At 39.4% G+C, this 25,733-nt stretch overlaps 1 long non-coding RNA gene and 1 pseudogene across 1 annotated transcript; both read right to left on the reverse strand.

The window, feature by feature from the left end:
- Positions 1–865: 865 nt before the first annotated feature.
- Positions 866–1,705, reverse strand: LOC130137779 (uncharacterized). The gene is made up of 2 exons (XR_008816208.1): positions 1,229–1,705; positions 866–1,126 (listed from the first exon to the last, which is right to left on the reverse strand). It is a non-coding gene; the product is annotated as an uncharacterized LOC130137779 (long non-coding RNA).
- Positions 1,706–12,868: 11,163 nt separating this feature from the next.
- LOC115667232 (uncharacterized) lies at positions 12,869–17,650 on the reverse strand (annotated as a pseudogene).
- Between the last annotated feature and the right edge of the window lie 8,083 nt (positions 17,651–25,733).

The raw sequence follows: 25,733 nt of genomic DNA on the forward strand, positions 1-25,733 counted from the left end.
TCACACTAATTGGGAATCTCAAAATTCCATTCCTAGCCAAGCTAAGGGAAGCAATAATCAATACATGAACCTAACATACATAATCAACCACATGCGAGGTTAAATTAAACGCGCAATTCAAAGTGTGTGAATTAAGCAACGTGAAATTAAACATGACACTAATCACACAAAAGGGCAAGAAAAGCCAATTCCAAAGCCCAAATAATATATATTTTTTTTATTTTCGAAATTTTTTTAATTTTTTTAATAAAAATATTAACTTTCAATCCGAGAATAGGGAATCGGGCCGGGCCTTGGGGCCTAGTCCGAATATGGACCGCGAACAGGCCACTTGATCGTGCCATAGACAAAAGTGGGCCCTTTCTCAAGCTTACTCAAACCAATAACAAACCCAAATAAGCCTAATTAAACCCAACAATCACTACTCTTATAATAAAAACTAAGCCCAAACTCACCAAAATAACACTCTAAGCCCAAGGCTCACTAAGTCTAAATGAGCCCAAAGTCCACTACTACGACGGTACTACTCTCGGCCGCTCCTTCACAAATTTCCAACTCACGTCTCCTTCTTCATGCATGCCCAGAACACCCAAAGATTTGCTTACTGACTCCAGAACATCAACATTCCAGCCATGAACATTATGCTTCACAGTCAGTCGATACGCGCCCATTCATCGGACCTCTACCGTCCGCCACATATTCGACCATCGCCTATTCTCGACTACCGAACATTTGACATTCAAAATCACAAGCCAACGCGAATGTCTCAAAAGATTGACGTTTCAAGCATGGACATTTATCATTTCCTCATGCACAAGGCGTAGGGCAATGGAATGCTCAAAGAAAATCTCATGCTCAGACTTGGTTCGACGATGAAAGTAATGCTCAACAAGCAACAAAGAGTTTATAATGATGTCGAACTTGCTGTATAAGCACGTAAGAACAAATGGAAATCAGCACAGCCAGTACACGGGCTGAGTTGGGCATATTGTCAAACATGTGGTGAGCAAGAGTCGAGGATGAGACATTGAATATTTTTTCAAACTCGAATCGAGATATAGACCCAACGGAAACCATCACCAGACCAGCCAAAATAACCACATCAGCTCACCCAAACTTAGCACACCTATGGACCCCGAACAAAGAATGAGTGGCTTTTACGGTTCGGCCAAAACAGGGGAAGACGACGAAAGGTTCGCGGCGCGAGCGTTTAACCGCAGACCCCTACCTGGCTTGGAGACGACGGTTAAAGGGTGCGCTCGACACAAATCGTGCCATGGTTGACTGCCTCGACACCTCCGAGCCGAGATCTTCGGGTATGGGGGTTCGAGACCAAGAAAAGGGCTCACCGGAAACACGGACGCCGGGGGGTGGGGTGCTGGGGACGTTGGCCGGGAGAGGTCGTCGTCCAAGGTTCGGACGCGATGGTCGCCGTAGGATGCGTCGTTCGTTCTCGACTCCGCTTCTCACTCTCGCAGATCTCTCTCTCCAATCTCTCCTTCTCGCTTCCAATGGCTCCCCCCGCGGCCAACTCTCCCTCTCTCCCCCTCCTTTCTTAACCTGTTATGGACGTGTGTTGACTGAGAGAAAGAAGAGAGCTCTGCACTATTTTGTCTCTTCTTGTCAGCTTTTATTTGGTTTCTTTATCGAACAAAACTTGCAGACCCATTTCTTATGTCCTCGCTTCCTTTTGCTTCCTTTGTGAAAGCGTGTATGGAGACCGTGCCTGTCCATAGGGAAGAGCTACCCTTTTGTCTTCTCTCTTTTTTTCTTTTTCTTTTTTTTTTCTTCTTTCTTCTTTTTTTTTTAAACTTTTATAATGATTTATTTTAAAATAAAAGAAAGATATGTTCCACTAAATTCTATTAATGCATATGCGCTTAATATCAACACACCATGTAATTTAATGAAAATATTTTTATTTAGAGGTTAAAAATTAATTCTAAATTTTCAATGCAATTAAAACCTGAATGGATAGTCAAAATTTAAGTGTCAACAGGCATGTAGGTTAGTTTTCATTTAATCAAGAGAAAACCCAAAAAAAATACATCAAGTGAATTGCTTGTTAACTAGAAATCATATTAAGATTATTGATGTGATTTTCTAGCTAACAATACAGATGCTTACGTTGCTATGAGGTACGTTATTCTCCTAATTTAGCAATTTATTTACCGCTTTCGTTATTGGGTGTTAATTTGGTGGTTTGCTCACCTGCATGATCACCCCACACATTAGGAAGTAATAAAATGGACCTAGACTGCCTGCTCAAACATTTTTATGAAAGGAAAAGGTACCGAAAGGGCGTTAGAGTAATCTAACGTAACCAAGTCCCTGTATTCATAATCTCTAGTTCGTAGGAATAAAGTATATTTCCCTATACTTTATTTGAGTTTCTAATCGACCCACCGTATATAGATTAGTGGCGACTTCGAAATGAAAATCACTTGCATGTTAAAAAAACATGAACCTTAAGTCGCGAATTGATAGAGCTTGGGAGGGCCCAAGTTAGGCTTAGACTTAATAATCCATTAGCCGAACCTCCGTAGGTGCTACCCACACTGAGGTTAGGTAAGGTCGCGACAACCACCATACTAAATGCATCCGTAAAGAATCTCCTAGCTATACTAGCACTACATGGCATTTTATGGGCCATATGTAGTAATATTATGCTCATTAATTCTACAACCTGCTGTGGCTCACAAGCATTAATCCAGTGTTTCAATATACCTTCCTTCATGCAGAATTCCTTTAACAATTCCGAGCAGAACTCCATATTATTGTCAGTCCGTACATGCTTGATCATCTTACCAATCTTCCTTTTCAATCAAAGATCTTAACTGTTTTATCTCGACAACAACATCATACTTGTGCCTTAGCACAAACACCTAGGTTTTCCTCAAGTAATCATTTACAATTGTTAGCATAAATATAACACTCTTCTTCGAAGAAAATCGTGATAGCTTGCGAGCATCCAAATGAATCAACTCTGTAATCTCCATAGTTTCTCCGATAGTCGAACTGAAGTGCGCTTTTCGCCATTAATCTAAATCACAACACCTACATACATTCAATTCCTCAGCCACATCACACACAGCAAGTTTCTTTCACTCAGAATCTTCGAGCTTCTCTTGCCAATGTGCCCCCAAACGCACATGCCACAATTCAAACTGTGGAATAGATGCATCCAACGTCTTCACGGCAAAATCCGTCATTTTCTTCTCTTAAAACTCATATAGGCCACTATGCTTGGTTCCTCTTATTATCATTAGAGCACCTTGAACGACCTTTAGACCTTCTGAAGTATACCGACATCCAGCTATATCCATTACACTCAAGGAAATGAGGTTCTTCTTCAACTCTGAAACATGACTCGCTCTAGTTAATCTCCTCACGATACCATTATGCATTCTAATTCTAATATTATCAACGCCCACAACCTCACACTCAGCATTATTCCCCAACTGAACTTTACCATTATTTATGCATTGATAAGTAATAAACTACTTATCATTTGGTGTAGCATGAAACGAACAACTAGAATCCATTATCTATCCATCAAATAACAAATCTTCAGTGACAAATAGGACACAATTAGCAATATTTGAATTACAGTCAACTACAGCTGCAACATCATCTTTGGACTTAACTCACATTTCCTTACCCTTCTTATTCTTCAAGTTAAGGCAATCATTTCTAAGATGCCTCATCTTGCCAAAACTCCAACAGACAACAATGTCGGTCCTAGATTGACTACATCCATTCAAATTCACGCTACTCCGGCTAATGTGAGTACTAGGGGTGTCAAAAAAGCTCGGTTCGGCCCTCCCCTACCCTACCCTCCCCTACCCTAACCTATTCAAACTAGAAAACCACTTGAAGTAGAAACCAACTCAAATTAGATAACCTATTTGAATTAGGAAATTAAGTTTCCTTTTTGGACAGAAAAGTATATATTGGGTGATACTATTATTCTTTTTCTTGTGATTTTTATAGCCAAACAAACAACTTAGTACACCAATATAACTCATGTCTAAATGTCACTTCATCATTTTTTATTAGGGAAAATGAATATCGCTTTGGACGCATGAGGTTCCACATAAATCTGCCTCCGGAAACCGTACTCCACTATCACACCATTGACATCGAGCTAATCCAAACGATGGATGATGATGAGGCAGAAAAGAGGAGGCTTCGGCCAGCGAATCTGGGAAAGGTGTTCCTCGGACTGACCTACCAAGCAATGGGGGGCTTCATGGTCTTCCACTTCTCGTCCTCCCTCGACATGGATAATTTACGCCACTCGAAGCTTCTTTCATTTCTCCTGAACTTTTCCGAGGTCGCGGTGGTGGTAGGGTTCACGGCTTCCTTGGTCGGGGTTTTGACGCGCGAACTAGTGTACACAGAGATGGCAATGGTTGCTGAGAAAGCGGGGTCCGCTTCTGCCGCGTTAGGGTTTTTCCTAATGATGAACATGTTCTTGAGCAAATTGTCTATGGGCATTGTATGGGTTTGTGGTGCTGTATCCTTTGTGGCTTTTGTGTTAGTCTTCATGAAGATGAGAAAGGCAGGTTGATCCTAGGTGTACGACATTAATTAGGTCGACCTCTAGTCTCTATGGAAATTAAATCTAGGTCCAATGAAACGAATAGGAGCAGAATAAACTTTATTGTACTTTCAACTAGTTGGTGGAGGGCCATAAGAGAAGTTTAGTGGATAATCATTGATGGTAGGACTTTCTATTGGACTGTTGCACCTCGTTTTTCAAGCAACTAGATGTATAAATGTATCATATGTAGAGTATGCAAATTTGAAATTCAAACTCGAATTCTGAAGGGTATCCATTCATATCTCGCCAATTGCATACAAATTACTTTGAATCAGGATAGCCTAAAGCTCGAAAGCCTGAACTTAACCTGTTCATGGAGTTTGAGGAGTGTTCCATAGATGGCTCTTTTAGGTCGCCAAGTTTATGCATCATACACTTTGGGTTATCCAAAAAAATAAGTGCCCCCAAATTTCAGGAAAATTGTCCAAAAAGCCTGAACCTATTGCACGGTGGCCAATAATCTTTAACCTTTCGATTGTATCAATTTAGTCTTAAATCTTTTGATGATTTGTCAATTTAGTTCTAAACATTTTAATGATTTGCTAATGTAGTTCTTCCGGTCTATTATCCAAATAATATTTTCTAAATTGACAAATTTTCAAAAGATTTAGGACTAAATTGGTACAATTGAAAAGTTTAGGACTGAATTTGTCGTCGTACAACAGGTTTAGGGCTTTTAAAATAATTATCCCCCAAATTTTAGATAGATCCTTTTGACCATTATCGGGGATAGTTATAATAGGTGGTTCTGCATGGCCGCGTTCCATTCTACGCGGTCGACACTCTCTTTCCTTTTTTAATCCAATATCCCTTTTTTTTTTTGCTTATTAACAGTGCTTTATATAATGAGATTGATCTATAAAATTGGTATAATTTGCGACAGACTGCAATAAGTATAATGCTAACACGGGTCTCATATGGCTCCATTCAAAGATCTCCAAATTTTCTTCCCCTTTTGAAGACAGCTTCCTAGATATTCGTTGACTCCTCGAGTTGGCGGGTCTGTTTCTGGTGCCAACTTTAATGAACAAGAAGTGATTTAGCCTCTTAATTCATGTTAATTTGTGTGACGTGTAACGTAAACACGCATATTTATGCATATAACCTTGAAAACTTTTTTCCTTGTAAGTAAAACAGTCTGATTATATACGTAGTACCTTAGTAGTTATACGCATCCAAGACCAACCAAAATTATAAGAGCCAATCATACACCCATGTATGGGCTTGCAACATAAATAATCATTGCTCAGCTACATTAATTCCTACAACACCATCAGCCCCGGGGGAGCGAACCTGGGACATGGCCAAGATGAAGAAGAACGCGACTGCATGGAATTCACGGATAAGTAGCAGCACAATATGTAGCAGCAAGCACTGGCGATCCGGGGTATGTGGTGGACCATGAGGGAGGAATAAGCCCCAGCGAAGGCGGCCATGAGGGAGAGAACGAAGCCCTGGAAGGTCGAAGAGGATGGGCCACCCTTGAGGAACAAGGTCGGGATCGGGTTGCCATCGATGAACTTGCACGGCAGCTGTACGAGGGCCGTGGTGGCCATGAAAGACACCCAGGTGATGCACTGCAAGATGGTGATCCTAGTGGTTTGATGAGCAGTTGATGGGTCGTGCGACATGGTAACGTGTGCGGATCAGAGGATCAATGCTGGATGGGTTGTGCAAAAATTGCACAGTGTTCACTTTGGGATTGTGTTGGTATCATCTCCTTATATTTTGAGGTCTTAAAAGTTAGTCAAGGAAGTCTCAATTGACCGGCTCCTAGGAAATGCAATCTCTATTCTTAATTTGAACTTTCCCCGTAATTGATCGCATCTCTCTTGTACGTGAGGGCTTATAGCTAGTCAAGGAAATCTCAATCCTCGTTCTCTTACGAATTGCCTTCTATCCTTTGAACTTTCCAAGTAATCGAGAAGTGCCATAATTTTTGTGCAGCGCTCACTTAAGTGTTATGATTTCTAAAAAATATTCACTTGAGTGCCATAATTTTTAATCAATCACTTAAGTGCCATAACTTTTAAAAAACGTCTACTCATATGTTGGAAATCCAATGTGGCATGGCAGTTGTGGTGATCGATTGAAAAGTTATATGGTGCTCAAGTGATTGAAAAAAAGTTATGACACTTAAATAAACGTTGTACAAAAGTTTGCACGTTTGATTAAAATGGTATTACTGGAAAAAGGCAAAAAATAAAAAAGTATGAGTTTAAGAAAGCCTTAATTAGCGCCAGAAGGACGACAATGGCTACGTCAATGAGAGAGAGAGAGAGAGAGAGAGAGAGAGAGCATTAGACAATCCAACCATGGGTGCTTTTTAGTTTATCTCTCAAATCCATACCAATTGCAACTTGGACCATTTAAACATGCAATTCAATTTATCTTGGAGTTGACACTAATCGGTTATAAATTGATTAGAAACCAAGTAAACCCAAGTACATTTTACTTACATGAACCAGAGATTCATGGATACATGAATTTGATTACGCTAGATTAATCTAATGCCCTTACCTTTTCTTTTTATTTCGAAAATGATTTGCAAGCAATCTTTGTCAATTTTAATTCTAAACCATTAACATGTAATGGGTGATCATGTGGGTGCACAAATATCAATGTAACACTCAATAATCAAAATGATAAATAAATTACTTGAAGGGATTTAAAGTACGTTGATATGTTAAGCATAGCAAAACTTCACCATAGCTTCACGAAACGGGAATTATGCAAACTTCATCTAGAGAGCGAACAATGATGTGATATATGCATGTCTTAAATGCGACCTCTAAATATGATTATGCAGGGATGTCAAATCGCTACAATGCAGACCTAACATGCGCGATATTTAATTAAGCTACGTGAGATAACTTAGGGAAAAATAACCAAAAAAGTCATTAACCATTATACTTGTACCAATTCAATTCTAAACATTTCAATTTAACCAATTTATTCCTAAACATTTTAATGATTTACTAATATAGTCTTTCCAATCAATTTTAGCTGAAAATTGCTGACGTGGACGCTGATCGTCCTATGTTGTACGGCTGGCGCTAATGTAAATATTTTTTGTAATTTTTTTAAAAAATTGTCGAATATTTTGTATATTTTATATTTTCTTTTGTCTTTCTTTTTTGCTTTACTTTTTTTTTCATGGTGGCTAGCGAAGGTTGCTGGGGCCTCGCCAGCCGCTGGGTGAGGGCCTCCAAGCCCTTGCCGATGAGGTTGAGACGGCCCTCGCCTAGTGGAAAAAAAATAAGAAAATAAAATAAAAATAATATGCATATAATTTAGAAAATTTTCTAAATATTGCAAAAATTATTCACGTCAATGCCAGCCGTCCTATTGATTATGCCACATTCGTCCTATCGATTGTGCCACGTAGGATGGCCGGCGTCCACGTTAGCGATTTTCGACCAAAATTAGTCGAAAGAATTACGTTGGCAAATTGTCAAAAGGTTTAGAGTAATTTTAAGATATTTTTTAGATTTATCAATGTTTAAATCGGATATTGGTTTCCTTGTTTACATGTGGATTTACTAAATATTTTGGTAACCTAACAACATATTTGCTTTGGATTAAGCTTTAGGTTTTTCTTTGAATGATACGCCCTATCTTCATTTTTCTACTATGACGTCATGCCTTTCACCATGTATTTTAACCTTAGCTAATAAATGCTCTAGATAAGCATATAACTCTTTGAGAGTTCAATGTTCAATCGAGAAAGAAATCACAACAAACCGCAAACATCCAAGTAAACTGCAATCTTTGTGGTTTCTCTTACAATCGTACCGAAATACACTTTTCACTATTTTGCTAAGTCACAGCACCTGTATACATTCAGTTCGTGAGCCACATAAACATAGCAAATTCATTTCGTTTAGAACCTTCAAGCTTCTCTTGTCATTGTGCACCAAACACATATGCCACAATTCAAACTCTCAAATAGATGTATTCGACGTCTCAACGACGAAATTCATCACTATCTCTCCTTGAAGCTCATACATGCCACTGTGCTTGATTCCTCTTATTATTACCAAGTCATCTTGAACACCCATCAAAACTCCACATTTTTAAATATACCGACACCCAACCGAATTTAGGGCACTAAAGGAAATCAGGTTCTTCTTCAATTCTGGAACATGTCTCACTTCAATCAATGTCCTCACGATACCATTATGCATTATGATTATAGCATCGCCAATACCTACAACTTCGCACTCAGCGTTGTTCCCCAGCTACAGTTTATCAGTATCTATGCACTGATAAATAGTAAATCAGTTCCGACTTGGTGTATCGAAGAATCAGAACCCATAATCCATCCGTCAAATGGCAAATTCTTAGTGATAGACAATATATAATCAGCATTATTCAAATTACAATCAACTACAGTTGCAACATCATCTGCAGACTCAACTCTAATTTCTTGGCCTTCTTGCTCTTCAGCATCAGACAATCCTTTCTAAGATGTCCCCTCTTATCACAATTTCAATAGAAAACACCACCAATCCTAGGTTGACTACCTTTGTTCAAACTCCCACTACTCCTACTAACGCGACTACTAGCTCGTCCTCTTCCTTCGTCTACTAAAGCAACATGCACACAAGTTGTTCAACCAGACTTGATTCTCTTCTACGATATCCTGTCAAGTTTCTTAACCTAGAGAAATTACTAACAGTAGTAACGGTAGCATTCTAACTATCACATAATGAGGATAATATAATCAAAATATGTACATCATCTTCAAAGTTAATCTCAATCGAACTCAATTGAGTGATGACCACATTGAACTCATTAACATGGTTAGCAACCGACACACCACGTTTGCCCATCTTTAAGTGATACAGACATCGAATCAAGTAGACCTTGATGGTCATAGAAGGCTTCTTGTACATGTTTGACAAGGTATTCATCAAACCCACTGTGGTCTTCTCTTTCAAAAAGTGAAACACGACATACATACGAATGTAGTGGTGGTGGTCGACTTCACCAAAAATAATTCCTACTCTCTAAATCACAAATAAATTGTACTTAGGGTGAGTAGAGTCGAATCCACAAAGACTGACAAATTGTTAATCTTTTGAAAACCAAGTAAACAATAAAAGCGAAATTAAAAAGGGGATTTATGCAGACTATACTTAAATAAAATAAGCAAACAGAAATTAAAGAAAATCATATTATGCAACATCTAGCAAAGGTAATCTCATTCAAGTTCGGAAGTTGATCATTGAGTCAAACGAATAATCTCAAACACTGCAATAGACTGGTTATGGTTGTTGAAACGCTTCTAACAACCGAATCTTTTCTTAATATTAGATTAACTGGACACACGCCTATGATTAATCCCTTATTAACGAATAACCCCGACACGCGCTTAGGATTCAATTCGCTAATAGCATGAAAAACGAGAAAAACCCAACCCTAGCCAACAAATCACACGCGTAACTTATTCGAGCTAGACTATATATTCTCATAATACAACTTGAAAATCTGGTTTTAATCAAGTCATATTATTTGCCATTATTATTAAAACACCTAAACAATTACGGGTTTGGGTATTTCAATTGGCAAACTATCACCCTGTCAATTGCACAATGAGCTCTTATTAGAACAACCAACAAAGCAATGGTAAATAATAAAACAAAGAATATATAAATATTGCAGAAATTAAGAAGGAGGATTAAGTTTAGATCTCACAACTTGAATGAACTTGAACTTTGATAATCATTTGCTAGATTAAAAAGGAGTTAGCCACACATGGCTACAAAATGCGCAAAAGAGAAAATAATATGTTTCTGAATTTTCTGGAGTCAAGTCTCTCCTCCCCTCTTGCGTTCAACTTCTTAAATAAAATAAAAAAAGAAAGTCTAGAAAAAGAAATTCTATCCAACATGGAAAGAGAAAATAAAAGGCAAAAACTTCTCCCTAATGTCCCTAATTAAGAGTTCTGTTTAAGTACAAAAATCCTCCTCAATCAGATCTGGAAAATATGAAAATTAATGGCCAAATCACGTCCCCAAATTCTGCGCCAGCTTTACATCCGCGCAATCTTAAGCCTTGAGCACGGATTTCTGGAAAATGGATCTTTTACATGCAGAATCCTAACCAACAGCTCAAAAACACATAAAAAACGTCCAAAATCTTCGCGATTGCATCATTCACCATCACCTAACCACAATACATAAAAACAAATAAATTACACTCTATTTATTCGAATATTTGCCCAAAATACCACAAAATATAATCAAAATATAAGTCAAATATACACATCATCAAACTCCCCCACACTTATCCAATGCTTGTCCTCAAGCATAACCAAAATCTGTCAACCAACGACGTCTAGCCATCACTGGCACAAATCCCAACATAATAAACTCAACATAACCAACAAGTCTCAATTTCTCAAGCAATAAATAACTAATTTTAATAATTCTTATCATCATAAAACACAAGGCTCAAACATTTTTAGAATATTCACACAAATGAGCTTCATATAAGTTAATGCATAAAGAATCATCCCTCAACCTGCCAAGTCACAAATCTCACACAAATTCAAGCAATAAACAAGAAATTGAGGTGCTTTTAAATTATTGCAACACGTTTAGGCTTGCCTAGAGTGTCATAGACCTTTTGACGCGAAAGTAGACCAGTTATGGTGGTTACCCTCGGTTACTCAGCCCATCACAACCCTAAGTGGTTATTAGCACTACTCATATTCTGCTAACTTTTTTTTTTTGGCCTGAGTGTCAACATGGGGCGCATGAAGACCCCTGGTTACTCAAATAGAGCAGAACAGCGGAGCAAACATAATCAAACATAATACTTTTCTCCTTTTTTTTTTTTTCAACAACCTCATTTCCATCACACTTTCACATGTGAATAATTATGTGACTAGGCAAGTTTAGTGAAAATTTCATATGCATATGACGTAGATTTAAATCAAGCAAGTTAAGCATATTTCACCTCATTATTTCAAGCCTCATATTTTATGATAAGAAGAACGACCAAAATCAACCATTTATTTCACGAAAAATTAAGAATAAATCTGGTTATATTAAGTTTATTACATAATCTAGCATATTTATCAATTCAAGACAAGAAGAGTTGCACAAATTCAAACTAGAGGTTAATGATTTAACTAGATAAAAGCTATGGTCAAGGACAAACAAAGCGATAAGCAAGTTCCTCCCCCACACTTAATACACACATTGTCCTCGATGTGTAGGAAAAAGAAAAGCACAAATGGAAAAGAAAGAGGAGTTTAACTTCCCTGAATGGTGGAGGATATGGAATCACGGCAATCTAAGACGGGCAGCTGAAGTGGATAGAGAAACCATGCCCGCGTTGGGAGTTCGAGTAGTGCACTGTTCCTGTGGGAAAATCGAACAAGGCACGATGGGCTATCTTTGAAGAGTTTTAAACCTGGCCTGGTGGGCTGCATCTTCAAATCGCAGGGTACTTTGAAACGCTTCTGCTTGTTGAGACAGGCTCTGGTTTTGCATTGGGGGGGCGGTAGGTGGTGGTGTTGATGGAGAAGCATGAGTAGACATGTATGAGGGTAAATAAAAGAACAGAAAATTAGGGTAAATTATTGGAGAAGATGACAGTAAATAAAATGAACTGAAAATGAACTAGAAATAAGGCGTGGGCACGCCTTAAACTTGGGTTGCCTCCCCAAAGTGCCCTTGTTTAACGTCCTAGGCTAGACGACCTGCATTTTCATTCCCCCTCATTAACCCTGTCCAGGGTTATTTCCTTTTTCCTATGAGCCTGAAACCCTTCATAAAATGGCTTGAGACGATGTCCACTCACTTTAAAAACCTTGTTTGTCTCTAGGCTCTGTATCTCTACTGCACCATGAGAAAATACATTAGTAACAATAAAAGGACCAATCCACTTAGACCTTAGTTTTTCAGGAAATAATTTCAAACGGGAATGCTAAAGTCGAACTTTTTGTCCAATTGAAAATTATTTCCTAGAAATTATTTGGTCATGAAAATTCTTTGTCTTTTCCTTGTAAATTCTGGAGCTCTCATATGCATCAATTCTAATCTCCTCCAGCTCCTGCAATTGTAATTTCCTATGTTCACCAGCCTGATCCATCTTCATGATGCATTGCTTGATAGCCCAATAAGCGCGGTGCTCTAACTCCACAGGGAGGTGACAAGGCTTACCAAAAACAAGACGATATGGAGACATGCCTATAGGGGTCTTGTAGGCTGTACGATAAGCCCTGAGTGCGTCATCCAACCGTAAACTCTAGTCTTTTCTATTTGGATTGATTGTCTTTTCAAGTATGGACTTAATTTCTCTGTTCGACACTTCGGCTTGTCCATTCGTCTGTGGATGGTAGGCAGTGGAGGTGCGATGAGTTACAGCATATTTGGTGAAGAGCGCTTCCATGATGCGATTGCAAAAATGAGTCCCTCTATCACTGATAATTGCCCTTGGCGTTCCGAACCTAGCAAAGATGTGAGTTTTGACAAAATCTGCTACAGTCTTAGCATTGTCGGTTCATGTAGCCTTGGCTTCCACCCATTTAGAAACATAATCTACAGCAAGCAGAATATAAGTATGACCAAATGAAGGTGGAAAATGACCCATAAAATCAATACCCCATACATCAAATATTTCACAAACAAGTATAGGAGTGAGTGGCATTTGATCTCTGTGTCCTAAATTACCAATTCTTTGACAATTAGCACAGGACTTATAGAACATATAAGCATCACGAAATAAAGAAGGCCAATACAGCCCACACTCTAATACTTTGCGTGCTGTTCTCTTGGGTCCAAAATGACCTCCACAAGCATAAGAATGACAAAATTTCAGAATTGACTCAACCTCTACCTCAGAAACACATCTCCTAATAACTTGGTCAGAACAATATTTCCACAAATAATGATCATCCCATACATAATACTTAGCATCCCTTTTTATCCTATCTTTTTCAGACCTAGTTAATTCATTAGGGAAGGTACCAGCTACTAGGTAATTTACAATATCAGCATACCAGGGAGCTGTACTTTGCACAGAAAATAAATACTCATCGGGAAAGTCATCTTGCAAAGGCTGTGCTTCTTCAGCGATAGGTAATCGACTAAGATGGTCAGCAACCAGATTTTCAGACCCCTTTTTGTCTCTTATCTCCAAATCGAATTCTTGTAACAAGAGAATCCATCTGATCAGCCTCGGTTTTGCCTCCTTCTTCTTGAGTAAGAATTTCAACGCTGCATGATCAGAATAAACAATCACTTTAGTGCCCAATAAATAAGAACGGAATTTTTCTAAAGCAAATACAATAGCTAAAAGTTCTTTTCCGTCGTGGAGTAATTGCACTGAGCACTATCCAGCGTCCTTGAGGCATAGTATATGACATGTGGATTCTTCTCAATTCGCTGTCCTAGAACCACGCCCACAGCTCTGTTGCTTGCGTCACACATGATCTCGAAAGGGTAATTCCAATTTGGTGGTTGGATAATTGGTGCAGAAACTAACATTCCTTTAAGAGTATCAAAAGCTGCCTTGCACTCTTCATTGAACTCAAATGGGACATCTTTTTGCAACAATTGACACAAGGTTTGAGTGATCTTGGAAAAATCCTTGATGAAGCGCCTATAAAAATCTGCATGCCCAAGAAAAGAACGCACCTCCCGCATACTCGCGGGGTAAGGCAAGGATTTAATAACGTCTATTTTAGCTTTATCTACTTCAATTCCTTTAGCAGACACAATATGTCCCAAAATTAACCCTTGATCGACCATAAAGTGACATTTTTCATAATTCAACACAAGATTAGACTCCAAACACCTCTTCAAAACTTTTGTAAGGTTAGCCAAGCACTCATCAAAAGAATTACCATAAACAGAAAATATGCTAACCATACACCTTTGGAAAGTGGCTGGGGCGTTACAAAGCCCAAATGGCATCCTCCGGTAAGCAAAAGTTCCAAACGGGCAGGTGAACGTTGTCTTTTCTTGATCTTCGAGTGCAACCGGAATTTAGTAGAAACCTGAATATCCATCAAGACAACAATAATGAGTTCTACCAGCCAACCATTTAAGCATTTGATCAATAAATGGAAGAGGAAAATGATCTTTTCTAGTTGATGCATTTAATTTTCTGTAATTTATACAAACCCGCCACCCGTTTTGAACTCGGGTGGGCACCAACTCACCATCTGTATTCTCAATCACTGTTATACCTGTTTTCTTGGGTACTACCTGAACTAGGCTTACCCATTTGCTGTCAGAAATTGGATAAATCGTACCAACATCTAACAATTTCAAAATTTCTTTCTTTACAACTTCCATCATAGGCGAATTCAAACGTCTTTGAGCCTCCCTAATAGGCTTGCTATTTTCTTCCAATAGGATCCTATGCGTGCATGTAAATGGGCTTATTCCTTTGATATTTGCAATTGTCCATCCTACAGCCCTTTTATGTTCTTTTAACACTTCAATCAACTCTTCCTCTTCTCCCTTGCTGAGTTTACTTGAGATGATCACTGGGAGAGTATCCCCATCACCTAAAAATGCATACTGCAAATGTCTGGGCAGCGACTTTAATTCCAATTTAGGAGGCTACAAAACAGAAGGTAAAAGAATGGTGTGAGATGTGGGCAAGTCCATAGAAGGACTAGATCTTACCTTAGGCTTAAGTGCCTCCAATTCGTACACTACTTCTTGCAATTCATCATCAATTAAAAACTTTCTTTCAACCTTACCAATGCTGTCCAGACTTATACTTTTGCAAAGCGCAACCATCAACTTGTCATTCTCACTTAACTCAAATATCTTTTGAGTTAGTGGTTCAATAATGTCAATGCTGAAAACACAAGATACATCATCAGGATATTTCATGGCATCATAAACATTAAATTTAATCACCTCACCATCAAATTCCATAGTTAATGTACCATTATGCACATCGACCTTTGTTCTAGCAGTACTAAGGAAAGGTCTTCCTAGCAGAATATCAGATGAATTTGAGGATTTGTCATCCTCCATATCTAAAATAAAGAAGTCTGCAGGAAAAATCATACCATTGACCTGAACTAACACATCCTCTAACACACCTTTGGGGTAAACAATTGATCTATCGGCAAGTTGAATTACTACCCCAGTTTCTTTTAATGGACCAGCATTTAAAGAAGAATAAATGGACCATGGCATCACATTAATTGAAGCTCCCAAATCACACATAGCCCTTTTTATTCCCACATTCCCAATAGTGCAAGATATAGCAAACATACCTTGGTCTTTGCATTTGGGAGGTAGTAATTTTTTTTGAAGAACAGCAGACACATTTTCCCCCACACTTACCTTCTCATACCCGGTCAACTTTTTCTTATTAATGCACAACTCTTTAAGAAATTTTGCATACCTGGGTATTTGCTTAATTACATCAAGCAAGGGTATATTCATCTCAACCTTTCGGAATGTTTCAAGAATTTCTTCCTTCTCCTTTTCCTTCTTTGATTTGGCTAATCTTTCTGGAAAAGGAGGTTTGGTCTCCAAAATTTTGGGCTTCTCAGGTACAGACTTATCAGGCTGCTCTGTCTGTTTCTTAACTATCACCTCTGTTTCTTTCTTTGATTGCAAGCCGTGCTCACGTCTTTTTCTAGCAATAGGTTCCAGCTCTTTTTCACTTCTCAAGGTAATTGTGCTCGCGTTTTCTTTTGGGTTCACTATTATTTGAGAAGGCAATTTTCCTTGAGACTCCAACTTGCTTAGGGACGTTGCCAATTGGCTAATTTGATTCTCCAAATTTTGTATGCTCGCCCTTGTCTCCTGTTGAAATTGTTGAGTGTTAGTCGCAAAAGATTTAACTATCTCTTCAAGAGACATACCTGGTGCTGAAGAATTTTGCTGCAGTGGGGCTGATGGTCTTTGCTGAAATTGTTGGAAATTTTGCGCTCTAGATCCATAACTAAAGTTTGGGTGATCTCTCCATCCCAGATTGTATGTATTTGAGTATGGATCATACTTCCTTTGTGGTAGGTCAGGAAAATTCCCAACGGCATTTGCTTGTTCAGGGGTATCATCTTGCAAAGTGGGGCACATATCCGTAGAATGACGGGTATAAGCACAAATCCCACACACTTTGGCTTGTTGTGTATTCCCTACAACCAAATTTTGAACCAAAGAGGTTAGTTGATCGATTTTGCTCTCAAGGGAAGATGCATTTACCTCATTAACCCTTCTTGAGGGTTCTTGGTGAGACCCAAATTGCTAGGAATTGGCAGCCATGGTAGTAATTAAATCACGAGCAGCTTGGGGTGTCTTGTTGACAATAGCTCCTCCACTTGCGGCATCCATCATCTTTCTCTCCGTGGATAATAATCCTTCATAAAAATACTGAATAAGGGCCTGATCTGGAATTCCATGTTGGGGACAGCTTGCACACAATCTTTTAAATCTCTCCCAATATTCATGGAGAGTCTCCGTATCCCGTTGCTTAATCCCACAAATTCCTCTTCTTATTCCAGCGGCTCGGGAGGCAGGAAAGAACTTGTCAAGAAAAAATATTTACCATGCCTGTCCATGAAGTAATAGTCCCAGGAGGTAGATAAAATAGCCATTGCTTGGCTGCATCAGCTAGAGAAAATGGAAAGGCCCTCAACTTAATTTGCTCTTTCGTTACTCCTTGTGGTTTCATGGTGAAACAAACTATATGAAATTCTTTGAGATGTTTATGAGGATCTTCATTCTCTAATCCATGAAAAGTGGGCAGCAACTAGATTAAACCTGATTTCAACTCAAATGGAGCCTCCATATTTGGGTAAGTGATGCACAAAGGCTGTTGATTGACTGGAGAGGCCGCTAATTCTCTCAAATTCCTATTTTCTTCAGCCATCTTTTCTTCTTGATCAGATTCGCTAGAAGAATAAGGTGGTTCAAGGGGTGCTTCGTCTTTAGGTGCTGAAATTGTAGATGAAGATGCTTGTTTTCTTAATTTTGCTTCTTTTCTTAACCTCTTAGCTGTCTTCTCTATCTCAGTATCGTACTGGAGTTCACCTGTACGATCAGACCTGGTCATCAAAGAATAAAATCAATTAAAATCAGTCCCCAGCAACGGCGCCAAAATTTGGTGGTGGTCGAATTCACCAAAAATAATTCCTACTCTCTAAATCACAAATAAATTGTACTTAGGGTGAGTAGAGTCGAATCCACAGAGACTGACAAATCGTTAATCCTTTGAAAACCAAGTAAACAATAAAAGCGAAATTAAAAAGGGGGGTTTATGCAGAATATACTTAAATAAAATAAGCAAACAGAAATTAAAGAAAATCATATTACGCAACATCTAGCAAAGGTAATCTCATTCAAGTTCGGAAGTTGATCATTGAGTCAAACGAATAATCTCAAACACTGCAATAGACTGGTTATGGTTGTTGAAACGCTTCTAACAACCGAATCTTTTCTTAATATTAGATTAACTGGACACGCACCTGTGATTAATCCCTTATTAACGAATAACCCCGACACGCGCCTAGGATTCAATTCGCTAATAGCATGAAAAACGAGAAAAACCCAACCCTAGCCAACAAATCACATGCGTAACTTATTCAAGCTAGATCATATATTCTCATAATACAACTTGAAAATCTGGTTTTAATCAAGTCATATTATTTGCCATTATTATTAAAACACCTCAAAAATTACGGGTTTGGGTATTTCAATTGGCAAACTATCACCCTGTCAATTGCACAACGAGCTTTTATTGTAACAACCAACAAAGCAATGGTAAACAATAAAACAAAGAATATATAAATACTGCAGAAATTAAGAAAGAGGATTAAGTTTAGATCTCACAACTTAAATGAACTTGAACTTTGATAATCCTTTGCTAGATTAAAAAGGAGTTAGCCACACATGGCTACAAAATGCGCAAAAGAGAAAATAATATGTTTCTGAATTTTCTGGAGTCAAGTCTCTCCTCCCCTCTTGCGTTCAACCTCTTAAATAAAAAAAAGAGAAAGTCTAGAAAAAGAAATTCTATCCAACATGGAAAGAGAAAATAAAAGGCAAAAACTTCTCCCTAATGTCCCTAATTAAGAATTCTATTTAAGTACAAAAATCCTCCTCAATCAGATCTAGAAAATATGGAAATTAATGGCCAAATCACGTCCCCAAATTCTGCGCCAGCTTTACATCCGCGCAATCTTAAGCCGTGAGCACGAATTTCTGGAAAATAGATCTTTTACATGCAGAATCTTAACCAACAGCTCAAAAACACATCAAAAGCGTCCAAAATCTTCGCGATTGCATCATTCACCATCACCTAACCACAATACATAAAAACAAATAAATTACACTCTATTTATTCGAATATTTGCCCAAAATACCACCAAATATAATCAAAATATAACTCAAATATACACATCATCATGTAGCCAGATAACACCAATGCTTGTCTATCCATCAAATTCCAATTAGCTTGCTTCATTGGCTCCGGCTTCTTCCCAGAAACAAAAATCATTCCCATCAAATCTGTTCATTTTCACTTTTTCTTCTTTCATCTCTATCGATTGGCTTCAACTCAGTCAAGCCTGGTTCCAATACCACTTGTTGCGGAAACAAACAATCAAGCAATATAATGATCAGAATAAGGAAATAATCCTGACACTAAATTTACGTGGTTTGATTGATGTAATCTATGTCCATAGGGAGAGCAGCATAGAATTTGACAAGATATTAAGCAATACAACGGAGATTACAACCACACTTGAGTCACTCAATCACTCTTACAATTATACCCAATAATTTACACAGTGTTTAGTCCTCAAATTTCTCACAAAATAAGCTCTCAATCTCACAAAATGAATTATACAAAATCTTACTCACAAGATTTTCGCGGCTTCAAATACTCTTATAGTACTTCATTGTGTAGTTCACAAGAAGTCTCCTCTTGAATGTTCTTCATAAAGAAAACCCACTTCTTATACAGGCAAGAATTGGATCCAAAATAGGAAACCCTTTTAGGAAACCTACTTAGATTAGAAAAGTTTATACATACTTTCGACAAAAGCCTTGTTTAGTTTGACTATGTACACTTCTTCTAATCACTAACTTTTATTGACATGATGGTGCCATAATCTATCGTGCGGTAATGTCAACATAAAATCTAGAAGATGTTAAACAGTTTTACAATTAAGTATACGCCTAGATATCTAATGAAAAGAAAAATAAGGATCAATGGGGTGTTTTATGTATTTAAAGTACCCAGAAATTTCGTGCCTCATCTATCTCGATCTGCAAATTCGGGCCTTGACTGCGGATAAATAACGCGCAGGTTTTTGCTTGTCTCAACGCCGGAGAGAGAATATACTGAAGGAATTAAATCGAGGGGAAAAAAAAAGTATAGCCCGACCCATTTGATAGCAAACCAACCACAAGTTGAGAAATAGGGAAAGCCATGTGGTCTCTTCTCATGTCCAGAGAAAATTGCAACGATGCTTCTAGGAGAGCATCACAGGGCCTTCTCAACGACGAAGGGGAGGGACAGAGAGAGATATTATGAACCCTTCAGACACGCAAAACAGGAAAAATAAGCCAAACCGCGTGCCCGTATGCAGAAGCAAAAGAACACACCACCATGAGATCAATGGTGGCGACCTTCACGTTCCTTGAAGTTCTCCTGTATTTGCCCCCTCTCCCCCCGTGTTCTCACAGTAGAAACCAAGAGAACGCCAGAGTCGGGCGTCTGTGAACTATCAACATATTCATTTAGACTCACCTTCACTCGAATAACTTATATTATCATGTCCATATTACATAACATCCCCGATGTAGGACTTATTTCATCTTAAACTATGAAGTCGTGAAAAAAAAAACATTTTCTTTAGGGAATTTGAAAAAGAAAACAGTTGTGAGTGATCACATGGTGAGGAACGAAGGAAAATAAGCGTTTTATGTGTTTTATTTTGAGATGAGCGCTTAATTTAGATTGAAATCCAATTTCTGTTGATAACAAGGTTGAGTAAATGCAGTATTCAGATAAGATTGCAAAAAGGAAGAGCCCCTGAATAAGGTCCTTCTTTTTCGTTATTGTCTTCCTATGTCGAACAAGGAAAGCACCCTAAAAATTCTCGGAACCAGCGCAGATGTTTCCGAAAACCTGTTCTATAGGAGCTAGCCGTTCTATAAGAGCTAGCCATGCACACTCATCGATCATTAGAGCAGGCCAGTCTCACATGTTTCAAAAAAACATGCTCCCAAATTCACAGATCCTTGCCCTTCCTGTCATCATGGCGACCGTCGAGCAGCCACCTGATGCTTCTTCTCCGGGGGACAACGCTGGACCTGCCTCAGCAGCCCAGGCTGAGACCGAGCAAGACATGTTGTCGGCTCTCTCTGATCGCGACGCAATCCCATTGACGTCCTCTGTTCACGAGGCAATCACGTCTCCTCTCTCTGATAGCAATGCAACACGCGGTCTGGATCACATCGATCCATCGCAACACCGAGTGCTCCGCATTCGACATGTGAGGGTCCACATGCCACCTTCGGAAATCCCACTCGACTGTCACACCGTCGACATTGAGCTAATACAAGCGACCGATGATGACGAGGCAGGAAGGAGGAGGCTTCCACCGGTGAATCTGGGGAAGGTGTTCCTCGGACTGACCTTCCAAGCAACGGGGGCTTTCATGGTCTTCCACTTCTCCTCCTCCGTCGAAATGGATAAGTTACGCCACTCGAAGCTTCTTTCATTTCTCCTGAACTTTTCAGAGGTCGCGGTGGTGGTAGGGTTCGCAGCTTCCTTGGTTGGGATTTTGATGCGGGAACTAGTGTCCACGGAAATGGCAATGGTCGCCGAGAAAGCGGGGTCCGCTTCCGCCGCATTAGGGTTTTTCCTAATGATGAGCATGTTCTTAAGCAAATTGTCCATAGGCATTGGATGGGTTTGTGGGGTTGTAACCTTTGTGGCTTTTGTCTTAGTCTTCTTGAAGATGAGAAAGGCAGGCGGATCCTAGGTATACGAGATTAATCAGATCGACCTTTACTCTCGATCGAAATTTACAACGAAAAGAATAGGAGCCGGAACCAACTTTATCAATTTATTGTACTTTCAACACGTTAGTGGAGGGCACTAAGAGAAGTTTAGTGGACAATAATTGATGATGGGACTTTCCATTTGGATGGTTGCACATCTTTTTTCAAGCAATGAGATGTACAAATGTATCATAAGTAGAGTATACAAATTTGACCTAAAAATTTTCAATTCAGGTTTCAAAGGAAATTTGTTCAATTCTCACCAAGTGTCTATAAATATTTTTGAATCAGGGTCGCTTTTACTGCTCGAAAGTCTGAACCTAACCTGTTTATGGGGTTTGAGAAGCGTTCCACATATGGGTCAGTTTTTTTTTTTTGTCAGAAATATATGGGTCATAGTTTATGCATCGTATTCTATGGGTTATCCAAAAATTAAAAAAAACTGTCCCCAAATTTTAGATAGATCCTTTTGGTGGATAGTTAAAATGGGTGTTTCTACATGGCCTCCATTCTCTGCGGTTGACACTCTCTTTCTTTTTATGAGTCCAAAATCCTTATTTTGTCCTTCTTAAACAGTACTAGATATAATAAGATTGATCTATAAATTTGGTATAATTTGCGACAGACGGTAACACGGATCTCATATGGCTCCATTAAAAGATCTCCAAATTCTGTTCCCCTTTCGATGATAGCTTCCTAGGTATTCGGTAACTCCTCGAGTTGGCGGGTATGTTTTTGGTGCCAACTTTAATGAATAAGAAGCGATTTAGCCCTCCTAATGCATGTTAATTCTTATTCCTTGTAATTAAACACTCTGATTACAAACGAACTACCGTAGTAGTTACACGCATCCAAGATCAAACAAAATTATAAGAGCCAATCATACACCCATGTGTAGGATTGAAACACAAATAATCATTGCGTAGCTACATTAATTCCTACAACACCATCAGCCCCCGGAGAGCGGACCTGGGACACGGCCAAGACGAAGAAGAACGCGACTGCAGACGTCATGGAAATGACGGACAAGTAGTAGCAAGCACTGGCGATCCGGGGTATGTGGTGGACCATGAGGGAGGAATAAGCCCCAGCGAAGGCGGCCATGAGGGAGAGAACGAAGCCTTGGAAGGTTGAAGAGGATGGGCCACCCTTGAGGAACAAGGTCGGGATCGGATTGCCATTGACGAACTCGCACGGCAGCTGTATGAGGGCCGTGGCGGCCGTGAAGGACACCCAGATGATGCACTGTGAGATGGTGATCCTGGTGGTTTGATGAGTGGTTGACGGGTCATGCGACATGGTAACGCGTGCGGATCAGAGGAACAATGCTGGATGGGTTGTGCAAAAATTGCAGAGTTTTCACTTTGGGATTGTGTTGGTGTCATCTCCTTATATTTTGAGGTCTTAAAAGTCCGTCAAGGAAGTCTCAATCGACCGCCTGATAGGAACTGCATTCTCTCTTCTTTGAACTTTCCCAGTAATTCATCGCATCTCTGTTTCTCCGTGAGGGCTTATAGTTCGTCAAGGAAATCTCAATCGACCGTGTCTCAGGAGTAGCATTTTCTCTCCTTTAGTTGCATTTTTCTCTTCTTCGAACTTTCCAAGTAATTGACGTTGTCGAGTGTGATTAGACGCATTGAAGAGTCTATCTATGGTCCGAACGGAAGGAAGACGTGTGTTAGGGATTTGGAAAAGTTGTGGAAAATGTAGAGTAATTACATGGAGGACGAGACGAAACGGATGCATATACCTTTCATTGATGTATACAAATGAAGTCGTCACCCACCTTTGGTTGAATTTGCATGTGAGCATCATTTATATGGTCCGGTGGCAATTGGAGTTCCTGACATATTTCACTCAAATTTTACTAAGTTATTAGATTGTATATGGATAAGTAAGCTTCAACTCAACAGGTCAAAATGGGTCTTGAAAAGAAAAGTCCAATCTCGTATGGATTTTACTAATGGGTCTAAAATATGCACGTTTTAGTCGAAATGGTATTACTGGAAAAGGGACCACATTTCGTGGCCTTTAGTTGGTCATGTTTGTTCGGTCATCTTTGATAACGCTATAAAACTTATGTAATTTCCATACCTTTGGTCCGTCTAAGGCAACGAACTTTTGTCGCCTTTGCCAACTCTTTTTCTTTTTTTTTGTTTTTTGGTCGAAGCTTTTGCCAACTCTATAGCGACGAAATTTCGTCCTTTTGACCATCTTTGTGTACCTCAAGGCCACGAAATTTTGTGGAATTTGCGTATTTTAAGGGAGAAAGAAAATATTATGTACAGCTCTAATGCCAACTCAGCAAAAAACTAATCCGTTCACCTCGCGACACGTGTCGTTTGTGAGCCCATTTCTCTGCATTTGGCTCTCCTCTCTCCAGGGTCTCTCTCTCCCTCCCCTGTGATCCCACACGGTGCTCTCTTTCTCCCTCCCAGCAACCTAACTCTGCTCTCTCTCATCTGCCTCCGCCATTGCCTCGTCTGCCAATCCCCCTCCGGTGACGGCTTCACCATTTAGGTCGCTTGCCGCCCCGCAGGTCCAAGAAGAAGCCCAAGTCCCCCGTCGTCATCACCTACGACCCCGAGCCCTCCCTCAGCCCCTACATCCTCAAAGGTTCCCTATGGCTCCGATATCGTCACCTCGCAACACAGCTTCCGGATTAGATCCAACAAGGGCGACCCTCGCCCTGGCAACAAGGGTCGAGCCCTCGCTAAATTCGGTGAAAGCGACCCTCGCCTGTGGCCGGTTGCAGGCTATGGCCGAGTATCGGCCATGGGCCAAAGCGAAAGAAAGTAAAAAAAAGGAAGAAACGGTGAAGAAGAAGAGAAACAGAGGTGCAAGAGGAGAGAGACAAAGGGGAGGAGAGATCCGACAGGTGGGCCTGCGAACGACATCTGTCATGAAGTGAATAGACTAGTTTTTTGCTGAGTTGGCATAAGAGTTGTACCTAATATTTTCTCGTTTTAAATTTCGTTGCCTTGGGAGGCGTATCGCCTTTGTTTTTTTTTTTTGGCAGAAAAAAAAGCTGTCGGGACTAAAATTTTTGTCACCGTTGGTTCATTTTATGTTTCTTTAGGGTGATTTTTCAGACATATTACAGCGACAAATTTTTAATTTTTTTTCACTTTAGAAAGTTAACATTGCTTTTGTTAGAGTTAAAATTTGCTCACAATAAAGTTTCATAACATAATATATTAAAACATACAAAGTAGTTTATAAGTTAAAATTGTACATAATAACTTCGTATCATTCCTTTGAAAAATCAAAGGATTGTTCATGCTTAAACATAAAAAAGAAAACTACTCGGTAGATGCCTCGTGCTCATCATCATGTTCCTGCCCTTGATCGAAGCCCTTTAAATGTCTCAGACGCAAACTTTCGGAGAAGTCACAACCAGAAATCCGTGCAGATCCAGCATCATGTGAAGTTACAACCATCCACGGAGGTGGTCATGCTATGTCATTTAGGGGTGAGTATGGATTCAGGATAGAACCGGAAACCGGACTGAACCGGCCATAGGAATTGGTCCAATTCTAGATCCTTGCGGTTATCAGGCCGGTTCCTGGTTTCGAAAAAAGTGGAACCAATACTGTGTGGCTTGGTTCTTTGTTCCTGAATAAGAACCAAACCAAGAATCGAATAACTGGATGTACAAAAAAGTCCCAGGATATTTTTAGGTGTCTCGCGTGTTGCTAGATCGGGCAATATTCGCACTTCTACATTTTCAGATCTGGAGACAGTACAAAGCAATATAACAAAAAACAATCACATAATGCTCCATGAAGCAATTATCTATTATTGTCCATAGTATATCAATAACCTTTTTATGTATTTGTGAAGTGGAAAAACATCCAACCATGTGGCCCATCAATTTGTTTTAAAGCTCTACCAAAGAGAATTCAAGACAAACTTACTTGTGATAACACCAGTTCTCCATAAACCGAGGGGCCAATTCTCTAGCACCTGTCTATATTCCTCCTTCATCTTGTTTATTTAGCGAGTGTTGAAGTGCATCACCAAGTTCATGAAAAACAATTTGCGTCTGCCAATTCTGGCAACACATATATTACCACAAATGTCTAAATAGCAGATATCACTCAGAGGATGAAGTTATTTCACAA

This window comes from Syzygium oleosum, unplaced genomic scaffold, assembly GCF_021117445.2.
Source record: "Syzygium oleosum isolate NSW1041296 unplaced genomic scaffold, Sole_v2.1 Sole_v2.03, whole genome shotgun sequence".
In the NCBI taxonomy this organism is placed as follows: Eukaryota; Viridiplantae; Streptophyta; class Magnoliopsida; order Myrtales; family Myrtaceae; genus Syzygium; species Syzygium oleosum.